At 40.4% G+C, this 15,208-nt stretch overlaps 1 long non-coding RNA gene across 1 annotated transcript in view; it reads left to right on the plus strand.

Moving 5' to 3' along the window:
• LOC145506518 (uncharacterized) overlaps window positions 1-12,094 on the plus strand; it is a 106,531-nt gene extending 94,437 nt beyond the window's left edge. Inside the window, exons 3-6 of the long non-coding RNA XR_014053992.1 lie at window positions 1,686-1,768; window positions 2,006-4,217; window positions 11,034-11,190; window positions 11,460-12,094. This is a non-coding gene — a long non-coding RNA (uncharacterized LOC145506518). The remainder of the gene's footprint in view (window positions 1-1,685; window positions 1,769-2,005; window positions 4,218-11,033; window positions 11,191-11,459) is intronic.
• The last annotated feature ends 3,114 nt before the right edge of the window (window positions 12,095-15,208 follow it).

Raw genomic sequence — 15,208 nt, forward strand, 5'->3', positions numbered from 1 at the left:
AGAGAAGTTTTATATGTGAAGGTTTTGGTGACCATGTATGTCAGGAGAATGTCCTGAGGAATGACTATCCTGAAACAGATGAAACACTTAAGAGTAATTCCACCCCCCACCCCCTCACCTTAGTCGTGGGCAGGAGAGGCATTCAGTTTTTGACATCTAACTAAGGTTAGCGTTTGAAGAATCCTTCTAGGATGTTCTATCTTAAAAGTCAGCAGGTAAAAGGCAGTCAAGAGAAATATGTGAGTTCTGCAATTATCCCTCCCAACAATCTTGTGAGGATTTTACAGATGAGGAACCTGAATCTCAGTGGGTTTAATAATTTGCCTAAAATCTGGAAGGCTAGGAAGAAGTGGAACTGGGATTTGAAATGAAATATGCCTCCAAACAAAGTCCATGCTCTACTCTGAATATACCTTCATCTCTATCTGATGACTCAGGCTTCATCTCACCTCAGGACCACCATTCTGAACAAGAGATTGTTCTGTGTACTTTGGTAGCTGGAGATGTAGCCGCGGGTGCAGGAGGCTGAGTGTGTGGACCAATCAGAGGCAAAGCCCAGACCAGTGGTTCTCAGATTTCGAGTGTGTAAGGTTCCTCTGGGAGACCTGTGATGGTTCTGATTCCCAGATCCCACTTGTGAGGGTCTGTCTTCTTGTGAAGCACCTTGGGTGATTCTGACACAGATAGTATGTGATTCACACTTTGATGAACATCACCCTAAATGAATTTCCTATGTGAATGTCTTTGCTCTTCTTCCTTCCCTCCCTTCTTTCTTTTCTTCCTTTTCTCCCTCTTTCTCCTTCTCTCCCTTTTTCTCCTTCACTTCCTTTCTTTTTCCTATCCTCTTGTCTTCAGTTTCCTTCTGCTTCTCTCCTGTCTCCCTTTCTCCCTCTCTCCTTCTTTCTTTTCTTTCTTTTGAGGTTTCTGCTGATTGGGTTCAGATGATTTGACGAGATTATACGTAAGTACTATTCCTCGACTCTCCAACAAGACTGTGCATCCCTTGCAGGCAGGGACTGGGTACTTTGTGCCCCTTTCACTGATGCTTACATGGATATCTTCCCCTAATTAAAACATACTGGGTACCTATTACCTTCTGATTACAATTAGGCATTTTGAAAACTTTAATTCAGTCAAGGTAGGCATGCTCAGCCATTTGCTTTAACTTTTCATGTTGTCTATGTGTTCTTTTTCCTCCTAGTCTATGCCTCTCTACTATTCTGCCTTTCACATGATCCTGCAGAGTTCTAGATGGATAGAACGTAGACTAATGCTTAGCGATTCCTTTCCAATTTTGGTTCTTGGCATTTCTCCCAGCCTCTGGTGAAACATCACCCCTTACAAATCTCCAGACCTGTGCTTCCCTAGTCATGCTCACCTATTCAGATGCTTTTTTCATCTTGGGCTCCTAAAGAAAGGAAATCTCATTTAAAAAAAAAATTATTTATTTTTTAATTGAAGGATAATTGTTTTACAGACTTTTGTTGTTTTCTCTCAAGCATTAACATGAATCAGCCATAGGTGTACATATGTCCCCTCCCTCTTGAACCTCCTGTTTTTGTTTGCTTTTTGTTCAGTTCTCCTCATTGTAGCTGGCTTAGTATCTGAGTTTCCCTCTCTTTGTTCATTGGATGCGAGGGCTGTGTGGGTGACCTGGACTCATTGTGGTTGTTTTTTCTTCTCAGCTTAGTGGATTCCTTGCATTATATCACACAAGGTGGGTTCGTTTCTGTCTCCCTGCCGTGGCCCAGGCACCTGGATTCTGAAGGTGAGTTGCATGGGTTCAAATCCTGCTTGCTGACTGAGCTTGGGAAAATGTTTTAACCTCTAATCCCCCATTTCCTTACCTGTAAAATGAGAACCATTAGGTAGTTGTGAGGTTTATATAAAATGATGCATGAATAAGAGTGCTGATTTATCATAAATGCTGTTGCAATTATTGTTATTGGTAATTATTTTTACTTTTTTTTCACTTCCCCAATTCAAATTCTGTCCATCTCCCAAGGCCAGCTGGAGCTCTTCTTCATCCACAAAGCTTTTTTTTTTTTGTCTACTCAAACCAGCAGGGAACTCTGCCCTAAATTCTCATGATCACTCATGTCTGAGGTGAATTCTTGATTGCCTTTAATATTTAATATTGTGTTAGTATTGCACTAGGTCCTAATTGGCTTTATTCTTGGTCCCTGGTGTCAAGAAAAGTCCTTGAATACTGATAATAAAGGCTGTCTTTTTCTTTTAGCCTCTCTCCACCAGTTACATTAGTAACATTAGCCCTTTTTTCAAGTGTCATGGTTAAGGATGTATAGATCAATACACTCAACATGAACTCATTTGGGATAAACAGAGATGAATTGGCAGCATCTATACCACAAGTGACAACATCCTGGGGTCCATTATTCAGCTGGCTCAATCCAGTTACTGCCCTTACTAGATGTGAAGAAGGTGCTTATTCAGAGAGAAATGCATTTTAAGGTTTGAATGAGTAACTAATGGAAGACCTTGTTTTGACACCCATCTCCTTCTGAAGCTGGTGATTCTCAGCCATGGATGCACAGCAGAATCACTGGAGAGCTTTAAAAAATACTGATGTTCAGGTTATATTCTTGGCCAGTTAAATACAGATCTCTTTGAGGGGCACACAGGTATAGTATTTTTTAAAAGCTTACCAGGTGAGGTTCTTTCTTTTGAGATTTTATGAGCTTATTCTGTTACCAATTCATATTACTTTGATAAAACAAAATATATTTTAACTGGCAGTTATAATACATTTAGGAACTTTCTTCTCCACTAATACATTTGAAAAGCTTACCAGGTGTTTTATGGTTTTATTATGAAGCCCAGGTTGAGAAGGTTACATGGCTCTAAAACCAGGTCCACAACCCCGTGTGTGTGTGCTAACTTGCTTTAGTCGTGTTCAACTCTTTGCGATCCTACGGACTGTAGCCTGCCAGACTCCTCTGTCCATGGGATTTTCCAGGCAGGAATACTGGCGTGGGTTGCCATGCTGTCCTACAGGGGATCTTCTGGAATCAGGGATCGAACCCACCTCTCTTAAGCCTCCTGCATTGGCAGGTGGATACTTTACCACTAGCCCCACCTGGAAGTCCTCCACAGCCCCTCATTTGGTAAATGGGCTTTAATTTAAATTTCATGCATTCATCCTGTTTTTCTGGAGTGGGCTTCAGTTGGCTTGTAGGAATTAGCTTTTAAGAGAGTATGTGTCTTAAGGGTCCAAACCATGCCCTGAAAGAGACAGTTTATTATCTTGAGGCTGCTTACAGACAGTATACCTAGAAATAGAATTTTCCTTGCCCTAGGTCACTGATGCCATAGTAGAGAACTGACAGGGATCCCTGAGGACCTAAAGTATTTATAACTCTTACAGTATTTCTGCAAGGTGAGCTTTGCTGCCAGAGGCCTGAATTGGGGCAGTTAAGAGTTACTGAGGTAGAGGAGTTGGGCACAGCTGCTCTGGGCTTCTGGGGAAACAACTCTTAGCACTAAGGCAGAGGGGCTCAGGTGTCTTTCCCAGAGAACAGGAAGGGGCAAGGCCAGGGAGCAGACTCCGCCAGGCTTCCTCCTTCACCTTGTCTGAGATATTTTGCAGAGGAAGCAAGTAAGACTTAAAAATCCCTAGATTTGTTGAAGTATAATTTACATAATAGAAACTTCATCTGTTCAATGAGTTTTAGTAAATTTACAGGGCTATGCAACATTACCACAATTCAGCTTTAGAATATTTTTATTACCCCTAAAAGATCTTTTGTGCCTGTTTACAGTCAGTTTCTACACCCATCTCAGATGCAGGGAACCACAAATCTGCATCCATCTCTGTAGTTGCGCCTTTTCTGGACATTTCATGTAAATGGAGTCTACAATGTTTAGTTCTTTTGTGTCTTGCTTTTTTCAGTTGGCAAATATTTCTGAGCTTCATCCATGTTGTAGCATGTGTCATTCGTCCCTTTTTCATTGCCAAATAGTATTACATTGTATGGATGTGCCCCATTTCATTTATTCATTCATCTACTGATGGCCATTTGGTTGTTTCCACTTTCTACTATGACTAATGCTACTATGATCATTAGTCCATTTTGTGTGGACATGCTGTCATTGCTCATGGGTAAACAGCTTGGAGTGGACTTTGTAGATTGCTGCTGCCGCTAAGTCGCTTCAGCCGTGTCCGACTCTGTGCGACCCCATAGACGGCAGCCCACCAGGCTCCGCTGTCCCTGGGATTTTCCAGGCAAGAGTACTGGAGTGGGGACTTTGTAGATTACATGGCAAATTTATGTTTAGCTTTTTAAGAAACGCAAACTGTATTCCAAAGTGGCTGTACCATTTTATATTTCCACCCAAAATTCATGAAGGTTACAGTTTCTCCTCATCTTTACTAACACTTGTTGTTATCAGTGTTTTTGATTTTAGTGTGCTGTGGTATCTCATTGTGGTTTAGTTTGCATTTATCTAATGATTAAAGACATTGAACATCTTTTCAAGTACTTATTTGTCATTCATATATCTTCTTTAGCTACATGTCTCTTCAAATATTTTGCCTATTTTTAAGTTGGTTTGTTTGACTTATTATTTAGTTGTAAGAGTTCTTTATATATTCTAGATACAAGTTCCTGATTGGAAATATGACTTACAAACATTTTCTCCGATTCTGTATCTTGTCTTCTTACTTTCTTGATAGTGTGAAGCTCAAAAGTGTTTAATTTTGCTAAAATCCACTTTATCATTTTTTTTTTTGTAGTGTGCTTTTGGTATCTTACCTAAGAAATTTTTGCATACTCAAGATCATGAGCTGTTTCTCTAAAATCTCCTAGGAGATTTTAGATTTTCTTCTAAAACTTTTATAGTTTTAGCTCTTGTTTGATTAATTTTGATTCAATTTGAGTTAAATCATTTGGCATTTGATTAATTTTGAGTTAATTTTTAGGTATGGTGTGAGTAGGAACCTAAGCTGATCTTTTAGCATGAAAGTGTCCAATTATTCCATTACCATTTTAAAGAAGTTATTTTTTACCCTTTGAATTGCCTTGATGCCTCTGTTGCAAATCAATTGACCATAAATATAAGGGGCTATTTTGGACTTTCAGTTTCATTCCACTTATTTATGTTTATCTTTATGGTCAGTACCACACTGCCTTGATTATGGTAGCTTAATGATAAAATTTGTGATTAGAAAGTGTAAGCCTTCCAACTGTGTTCTTCTATTTTCCAAGTTGTTTTGGCTATGCTGGGCTCTTTGTACTTCTGTGTAAATATTAGCTGGTCAATTTCTGCAAAAAGCCTGTTGGGATTTCTGCATGTGTGTGTTGTGGAACTTATTGATCAATTTGGAAGATAATTGCCAATTGAACAATATTAAGTTTTCTAATCCATGAATACAGAATGTCTCCCATATTTAGATCTTCTTTAATTTCTCTCAGTAATAATTTACAGCTTTTAGTGTGCAAGTCATACAATCAATACTTTTTGACAGCGGTCCTGCTAGGGAAATATGTTTGTTCATATTTTTTTCTCCCCAGAGGTCTCATGGAAAACAATGGAGAGAGATGCATAGCTTAGCAGCCAAGAGCAGGAGGGGGATAAGTGGGAAAGAAACTAGCCTGGGGATCAGGAGGACCAACCCTCATTTTAACCTCTCGATTTATTGCTCTCTAAAATGAGTATAATATAATTTATTTTGCTTTAAGGTTGTGAGGATTAGAGACAATGTGTGGAAAGGACTTGGAAAAATGTTGGAGTTAGTGGGTGTTCACTATTTGGTGCTTGACATTGTTGGTGCCTGTGATAATGATGATCGTTATTCAGCACTGTGTGTGTGTTTTTAAAGGGTTCTCATCCTGGCCACTGAGTCTGTTTGGAGCTCAAGGCAGAGGCCAGTGAACCACAGTGAAGAAGGGAACATTCCACCTCATTTGACCCTCAAACAACTTAAAAATTTTATTTAAAAAATTACAAGTTTTCATACAATTTAAAAGGTCATTTTCCATTTACAATTATTTTTTTTAAAAACTGGCTGTTTCCCCCATTTTGTACAATAGATCCTTGAGCCTATCTTACACCCAATAGTTTGTGCCTCCCATCTTCCCATCCCTATATTGGCTCCCTCCACCCCACCACTGGTAACTACTAGTTTGTTCTCTGTATCTGTGAATCTGCTTCTTTTTTGTTATATTCACTAGTTTGTGGTATTTTTTTTTTTAGATTCCACATATAAGTGATATCAATTGGTATTTGTCTTTCTCTGTTCAGACAACTTACTGAATTAATATTGTCTTTTCTTTTTTTTTTCTTTAACAAATTTATTTATTTTAGTTGGGGGCTAATTACTTTACAATATTGTAGTGGTTTTTGCCATACATTGACATGAATCAGCCATAGGTTTACATGTGTTCCCCATCCTGAACCCCCCTCCCACCTCCCTCCCCATCCCATCCCTCTGGGTCATCCCATTGCCCCAGCCCTGAGCACTTGTCTCATGCATCGAAACTGGAATGGTGTTCTGTTTCACATATGATAATATACATGTTTCAATGCTATTCTCTCAGAATGTCCCACCCTCACCTTCTCCCGCAGAGTCAATAAGACTGTTCTATGCATCTGTGTCTTTTATTCTGTCTCGCATATAGGGTTATCGTTACCATCTTTCAAAGTCCATATATATGCATTAGTATACTGTATTGGTGTTTTTCTTTCTGGCTTACTTCACTCTGTATAATGGGCTCCAGTTTCATCCATCTCAACAGAACTGATTCAAATGTATTCTTTTTAATGGCTGAGCAATATTCCATTGTGTATATGTACCACAGCTTCCTTATCCATTCGTCTGCTGATGGACATCTAGGTTGCTTCCATGTCCTGGCTATTGTAAACAGTGCTACGATGAACATTGGGGTACACGTGTCTCTTTCAATTCTGGTTTCCTCGGTGTGTATGCCCAGCAGTGGGATTGCTGGGTCGTATGGCAGTTCTATTCCCAGTTTTTTAAGGAATCTCCACACTGTTCTCCATAGTGGCTGTACTAGTTTGCATTCCCACCAACAGTGTAAGAGGGTTCCCTTTTCTCCACACCCTCTCCAGCATTTATTGCTTGTAGACTTTTGGATAGCAGCCGCTGAATTAATATTTTCATCCACACTTTTCACCTAGGAGACTGATGTTCAGGGAGATAAAGTCAAGTTCCCAAAGTTACAAGTTAGAAAGAGGTAGAGCAGGATGTAAACCCTGAAACCTAAACCCAGGCTTGTCTAACTTCAAACCCTCTGCCTTCCCTCTACACGTACCACCCCCTCTGCCCCCACCAAGTCTCATCAGGGGATCAACAAGGCAATGATAAATCCTGGGTGAGGCACAAAACTCTTCAGTGGAAAAATGGATACTGATAAGTGATTACTATATCTTGCTTATCTTACTTAACAATTTAAAGATTTAATTCTTCCTTGAGATTCAGCAAGGATTAGATGAGAAAACCAAGATGAATTCATAAGGGGTGATCACAGGGAGATATTACAAAAGTCACCTGTTTCACATGGCCTTAGAGATTGAGATAAAAGGCAACTTTTATTTCCAATTTTCCCTGCAACCTGACTTGAGCACTAAATTCCACCTTACAGCTTTGATTTCCTCAATTGCGATTGAGAAAGGTGAGAAATGGTGAGAGAAAGGTGGAGGTTGTGGAAATGTGATATTTCAGATCCAGAGTTGCAAATGTCCTCTTGCTGCTTACTCTGGGCTTATTCAACAGCAGCACAACTACCCATGTATATGAATGTAGTCTAAGGTTGATTCTAATCTGATGGTTCACCAGTTTTTTTCTCATTTCCCATGTAGGAGATCCTACATGGGAAATAGCTTCTTTGTTTTTATCTTTCCCTTTGGCTGTGGCAGTTTGCCTGCTTTTACAGTTTTTCTTTTTAAAAACAGAGCTAATAAAAGATAATTTGTCAGAAAATATTTTCCAAATTTTCTTCCTACCTCATTCTTTTCAGCCACTTACAGATCCATCTTCTTTACTTGTTCAAATGTTGGCTTTCTTAGACTCCATTCTCTTCTCCTTCTATGCTCTTTTCTCTGGGTGATCTTATACAGAACCAAGGCTTTAGTTGATTACTCTCTGAGGAATCTTTTTTCAACTTTTCCAGCTCAGATGCCTTGGAGCCTCAGACCCATATCACCAGCTGCCCACATGACATCCCTATTATAATGACATATAAATTTCATTGTAACAGAGCCCAACACTTGCGAGTCTATGTTATCCTCTAGGAGCAGACCATCCAGCCGTGTGTATACCTGGAACCCGAGAATGCATCCTTGCTACTTCCTTTTCCCTCTCTTGCACATCCAATCCATTTGCAAGTTCCCTTGCCTTCACCTCTTAAGGGCCTCTCTGATTAGCCACTTCCCTCCATCTCCCCTTTACCACATCCCTGTCCCCACCAAACCATAATCTTCTGTCACCTGGATTCTTGCAATAGACCCAACTGTCTTCCTGTATTGTTTCTTTCCCCTTCTATTAACAATTTGTTTTCAGCACTACAACTACAGCCAGAGTCATTTAAAAAACTTGAACTTGGCCGTTTCTCTCTTTCGCTTAAAACTCTTTAAGGACTTGCTATAGCTTTAAGGATAAAGCCCCAAATCCCTTCCATGGCCTTTGGGGGCCTGTGTGGTCTGGCTTTTTCTGTCTCTCTCATTTCATTTAGCATTATTCTTCTCTTTGTCTATATTGAACACTATAGTGTTCTCCACGTCCACAACCTTGAATGTGTCATGCCCTCACCTACGTTGAGGACTTTGCACATGCTTCTCTCTGTGTGCAATGTTCTGGCCCTGACCCCTGTCCTTGAAATCCCAGCTGAGATGTCCTGTCATTGCTGAAGCACTCCCCAGCCTCTCCAGGCTGAGACTTGTTTTCTCTTTTATGATATAAAAACATTTACTCATATTTTAATGTGGGTAGAATGCATCTTATGATGTTATTGTTTGCTTATGTGACTCTCTGTCTGGGATTCAAGGTCTGAGGGCATAGTATTCTCCAAACAATGGTTTAAAAAGTTCTTCTGAGCTTAAATAAAACTGTTCCAAAGAGAAACAAAATTCTCTGCTTCTGGAATTCTTTTGGACTAAACCGCATTCATTTTTTTCCCTGGCACAATGTAGGCCTTAGAAAAATGGAAACGTCAGGGACAGAATGAACCACCTTAGCACCCACGTATGGGAACTTTCAGATGGGACTTGACACCATCAAATGGGACTAATGTTACTTGATGCCAATAGTACTTCTGAGAGGTAAGGGAGGAACCACCAGGAATATGACCTTAAATTAGTCCTTTCATCTGTTTAGGCTTCAATTTCTTCATTAATAAAAATAAAGGATGTGGACAAGAGCTCTGATATCTCTTCTACTGCTGTTTTTGTGTTTGTGATTTGGGATTTTAGGTCCTTTATATAAAGAATCTCTAAGTTTTAGAGGCACAAATGGAGTTTAATGCCCATTTTAACTTGAGGGAAAATGAGAATGATGGGGATTAGGATTATAATGGGTTCAAGGTTCATGTAGCTCATGAAGAAATATTCCTCTATGTAGGGATCATTATGGTCAATTTCTTTTTACTTGTTTTCTGGGTGGGGTTGAGGGACTGACAAGATCTGCCTAAAAAGATTTTTACTGGCAACTGGTAATCCCCAAGGGGCTTCTTAGTAGGAGACTTGCAGGGTTTCAGTGCTTCAGTGTAGAGTTGTTGCAGTGTGAGCTTCTGTGAGATCACGTCTCAGGGGCTTTATGGAGCCCCTGCCATGTGCATGTGCCCTGAGTCAGGAAGGTCCCCTAGAGAAGGAAATGGCAACCCACTCCAGTATTCTCGCCTGGAGAATCTCATGGACAGAGGAACCTGGTGGGCTACAGTCCATAGGGTTGCAAAGAATCAGACATGACTGAAGTGACTGAGAATGCACACATGCATACTGCGTGCATTGTATGGTGCTAAGTTCACTGAAGATAAAGAACTGTAAGCTATGGGCTGCTTCTGAGGGAGACCAGATCAAAGGATTAAACCAGTTTTTATCCACTTTTCTCTTTGGGAATGAGCTCAGTGTCACTTAAAAGAGTCCATGGAGACCAAAAAGACCCCAAATCATATATCAGACTGTATTGTTCTTAGACATTAATCTCTTGTCCTAAATGATTGGCCTGGTTAAGAAACCAATCAGCCTGCACCCTTTCCTAATCTAACTGCACTTAGCATTGCCTTCAGATTGTCCCATATTCTCAGTGGTTCCTTCCTTACCCCTCAGAAGTATCAGAACTATTATTGCCAGAGCTGATGGCCTGTATACCATGTCTACCATCTGGCTGCTTGCAAGGAATGGATAATCCTTTTAAAGTCTTAGTAGTAATAGATGATCCATTTGGCCCTATTTTCTAACATTAGCTTTTAGATGGCCTGTATCCAATCCACAGGTTTTTGAATTTGAATCCTAGAGATGAAGAGTGGTTAGCAACAGGGAGGAGATGACAGTAAAATCATGAAAAATCAAACTGGAAAAATTAATTTGTTAATTTCCCTAACGTAGGAGTCTTCTTTGTACAGAGAAGGAAGCTAAGTTGGTAGAGAAAACACAAAGCGTGGCATCAGGAAGACAGACTGGCTGAAATCCTAGTGCTGTCAGGTGTTAACCAGGTGAAATAGTACCATAGGACCATGTTAACATTTTAAATTTGATTTAATTAATTAAATTTTTGCTATTAACTCTTTTTTTAATTGCAGTATAGTTGATTTACAGTGTCATGTTAGTTTCAGGTGTATAGCACAGTGATTTAGTTATGTGTGTATGTATATATAATATATATATGTATATGTATTCTTTTTCAGATTCTTTTCCCTTATAGGTTATTACAAAATACTGAGTATAGTTTCTTGTGCTATACAGTAGGTCTTTGTTGGATATCTGTTTTATATGCATGCATGCTCGGTTGCTTTGGTCATGTCCAACTCTTTGCACCCTTACGGACTGTAGCCCGCCAGGCTCCTCTGTCCATGGGGTTCTCCAGGCAAAAATACAGGAAAGAATTGCTGTGCCCTCCTTCAGGGGATCTTCTCAACCCAGGGATCAAACCTGTGTCTCCTGCACTACAGGCAGATTCTTTACCACTGAGCCACTGGGGAAGCCCTATATAGAGTGGTAGGTATGTGTTAACCTCAGACCTAATTTATCCCCGCCTCTACACCTTTCCCCTTTGGTAACCATCAGTTTATTTTCTAAGTCTGTAAGTGTATTTCTATTTTGTATAAAAGTTCATTTGTATCTTAGTTTTTCAGATTCTTCATATAAGTGATGTCATATGATATGTCTTTATCTGGCTTACTTCACTTAGTATGGTAACCTCTAAGTATATCCATGTTGATACAAATGGCATTATTTCATTCTTTTTTTTTTTTTGACTCATACAGCATATTAAAAAGCAAAGACATCACTTTGCTGACCAAGATCTGTATAGTCAAAGCTATACAGTAGTCATGCATGGATGTGAGAGTTTTTTCCAGCAGTCATTCAGGGATGTGAGAGTTGGACCATAAAGAAGGTTGAGCACCAAAGAATTGATGTTTTCAAATTGTGGTCCTGGGAGAAGACTCTTGAGCGTCCCTTGGACTGCAAGGAGATCAAACCAGTCAATCTTAAGGAAATCAACCCTGAATATTCACTGGAAGGACTGATGCTGAAGCTGAAGCTCCAACACTTTGGCCACCTGATGCGAAGAACTGACTCATTGGAAAAGACACTGCTTCTGGGAAAGACTGGGGCAAAAGGAGAAGGGGGCGGCAGATGATAAGAAGGTTAAATAGCATCACTGACTCAATGGACATGAATCTGAGCAAACTCCAGGAGATAGTGGAGGTCAGAGGAGATAGTTGAGTCCTGGCAATCTACCGTCCATGGGGTTGCAAAGAGCTAGAGACAACTTTATGACTGAACAACAACAACATCAAGTATTCCATCGTATATGTGTACCACATCTTCTTTATCCATTTCTTTCAATGGACATTTAGGTGGCTTCCATGTCTTGGCTATTATAAAACATGGCTGTGAACACTGGGGTGCATGTATCTTTTCAAATTATAGTTTTCTCTGGGTACATGCCCAGGAGTGGCATTGCTGGATCACACGGTAGCTCTATTTTTAATTTTTAAGGAGCCTCCATACTGTTCTCTGTAGTGGCTGCACCAATTTACATTCCCATCAACAGTGTAGGAGGGTTCCTTTTTCTCCACACCCTCTTTAGCATTTACTATTTGTAGACTTTTTGTTGGCCTTTTGGACCAAGTGGTAACCTTTTTCACTTTTAGTTTTCTTATTCATCCAATGGGACAGTAATTTCCTTCAAAGTTGTGGAAAGGCTTTGTGAGTTGGTTATTAGATGCTGTTCTGTGTCCAGACCTCTCCTGCTCAATTGGGCCCTGTGTTTGAGGAAGTGTGAGATGCTGGGTGGAGTCATGTACACTGTTGCCAGAACATGCCCTCAGCCCTGTTGTGGTCTTGAAGTCTCAGAGACAGCAGCTCTTGTAGATGAAGCAGAGCGTTCTTCCCACAGCCAGGGTTTGGTCTGCTCATTCTGCAAAGACCTGGCAGGAAGAGGAACTCCAACAGATGGGCTGGGGTGGAGTGGGTGGGCACTGGGAGGGTGATGAGACACTGATCCACAGTTATCCCCCTTTGCAAATCTCAGGCACACAGGTTAAATTACTCATATCTCTCAATAAGTTGAACCTCATCATCATTTTCCTGTTCTTGGCCCTTCTCCTTTTTTTTTTTTCAATTAAATATACTTTTTACCCTCAGTCTCAGGCTTCCCAGTGGTGCTAGTGGTAAAGAACCTTCCTGCCAATACAGGAGACATGAGACTCAGGTTCAATCCCTGGGTTGGGAAGATTCCTTGGAGAGAGCATGGCAACCCACTCCAGTATTCTTGCCTGGAAAATTCCATGGACAGAGGAGCCTGGCAGGCTACAGTTGCAAAGAGTTGGACATGAATGAAGTTACTTAGCATGCACACACCCTCATTCCCACTCACCTTTCATTTACTTATTCAAGAAAAGTTTAGAAGTGCGTCTTTTATGATAGGCTTTGTTCTAGGTCTTAAGAGACATCAGGAAAAAAAAAAAACAGGCAAGAGTTCCTGCCCTCACAGAACTCATGTTCTAGTGGTAAATATAGGGGTGGGGCGACAGTATTTACTATCTTTAAGATGACTATAAAATTTACTTATCATTACATTTCATTATTATCTAAGGTAAAAATAGAGTTGGGCAAGGGGGACTGTGTGTGTGTGTGTGTGTGTGTGTGTGTGTCTGTAGGGGATTCTGCGGGCTTGTAATTCCAGGCAGAGGAACAGCCAGTGAAAAGGCTCTGTTGCAGCCTCAGTGCCTGGCGTGTATTTATGGCAGGCAGCCAGTGAGGTTGGGGCAGAGTGAGTAGTGGGACGGTGGTAGAGGATGATGTCAGTGAGGAAAACAGAGAGATGGAGACAGGGAGGCAGATCATGTGGGGCTTTGTAGGACAGTGTAAGGACTTTAGATTTTACTAGGGGATTTCAGGGTTTTTGAGAATCATAACAAATTCTCATTATGTTTCCCCCTTTGTTCACTCAGCATTGTGTTTTTGAGATCCACTTATGTTGCCATATATACATCTAGTTAGTTGCTTATAACCATTCTATAGCACTCTATACATTTTACCTAGCCACTCTTCCAACTCTATGCTGCTACACATAACACTGCAACAGATGTCTTCATGTGTGTTCTATTATAGGCTGCATAATCATTTCTGCAGGAGATTTACCCAGGACTGAGTGGACCTGTTGGGTGGTAGGGTAAGCACACACTCAATTTGACTTAAGTGGTGTCAGATTGTTCTCCTGGCTGACTGTACTATCTCTACTTCCTTCAGCAGTACACATCCCTGCCAACATGTGATAAGATCCAGCTTTCAATTTTTTTACCAATCTAACAAGTGTAAAGTAACATCTATTGTTTTAATTTGCATTTTTTTGAATACTAATGAATGTGAGTGCTTCTTTGTATGCTAGTTAGCTTTCTTTTCCTCTTTTTATAAGTTGCCCATTCATATTCTCAGCCAGTATTTTTTTTTTTAATAAATTTATTTATTTTAGTTGGGGGCTAATTACTTTACAATATTGTAGTGGTTTTTGCCATACATTGACATGAATCAGCCATGGGTTTACATGTGTTCCCCATCCCGAACCCCCCTCCCACCTCCCTCCCCATCCCATCCCTCTGGGTCATCCCATTGCCCCAGCCCTGAGCATTTGTCTCATGCATTGAACCTGGAATAATGTTCTGTTTCACATATGATAATATACATGTTTCAGTGCTATTCTCCCAGAACGTCCCACCCTCACCTTCTCCCTCAGAGTCCATAGACTGTTCTATGCCTCTGTGTCTCTTATTCTGTCTCGCATATAGGGTTATCGTTACCATCTTTCAAATTCCATATATATGCATTAGTATACTGTATTGGTGTTTTTCTTTCTGGCTTACTTCACTCTGTATAATGGGCTCCAGTTTCATCCATCTCAATAGAACTGATTCAAATGTATTCTTTTTAACTCAGCCAGTATTTTTATTGGGGTTCTTGCTATTTTTCTTTTTGATTTGCAGGAGGTCCTTGAATATTCTAGATATTATCTATAGTTGTTTTCAGACATTTATATTTGAGATGGCCGTTGAGGTAATCTAGTCTAACCACCTCATTTTACATTTGAGGAAACTGAGACCCAAGTGAAGAAGCAGCTTTTTTTTTTGTAAGCAACTTCTTAAGATCACATATGCAATGGAAAAGCTGAGCCTGGAAGTTAGTACTTCTCCCAACATATCACTACAAAGATCCCTTTTAGTGAGGCAGGAATGGCAGTAGGTGGTGGGCAGGAGCTGTTGGGTGTTGCCCCTCCCCCTCCAGCATCTGCATTTCTTTGTAGCCCATAGAGCCACTTACCCTGACATGATGACTGAGACCAGTTCGAGATCCAGGAGGCCCTTGCAGTCTACGAGGTCCTGGGTCTAGTGACCATTTTCTCCTTCCCATTCAAACAGTCACTACTTCGGGACTTTATTTCCTCGTGCTTGATGGACGTTTCTCAAATTTTAGTGTGCATAGGATTTACTGAGAGAACATATTATACTGT

The sequence above is a fragment of the Giraffa tippelskirchi genome, chromosome 5 (assembly GCF_054371585.1).
Source record: "Giraffa tippelskirchi isolate mGirTip1 chromosome 5, T2T-mGirTip1v1.2.pri, whole genome shotgun sequence".
In the NCBI taxonomy this organism is placed as follows: Eukaryota; Metazoa; Chordata; class Mammalia; order Artiodactyla; family Giraffidae; genus Giraffa; species Giraffa tippelskirchi.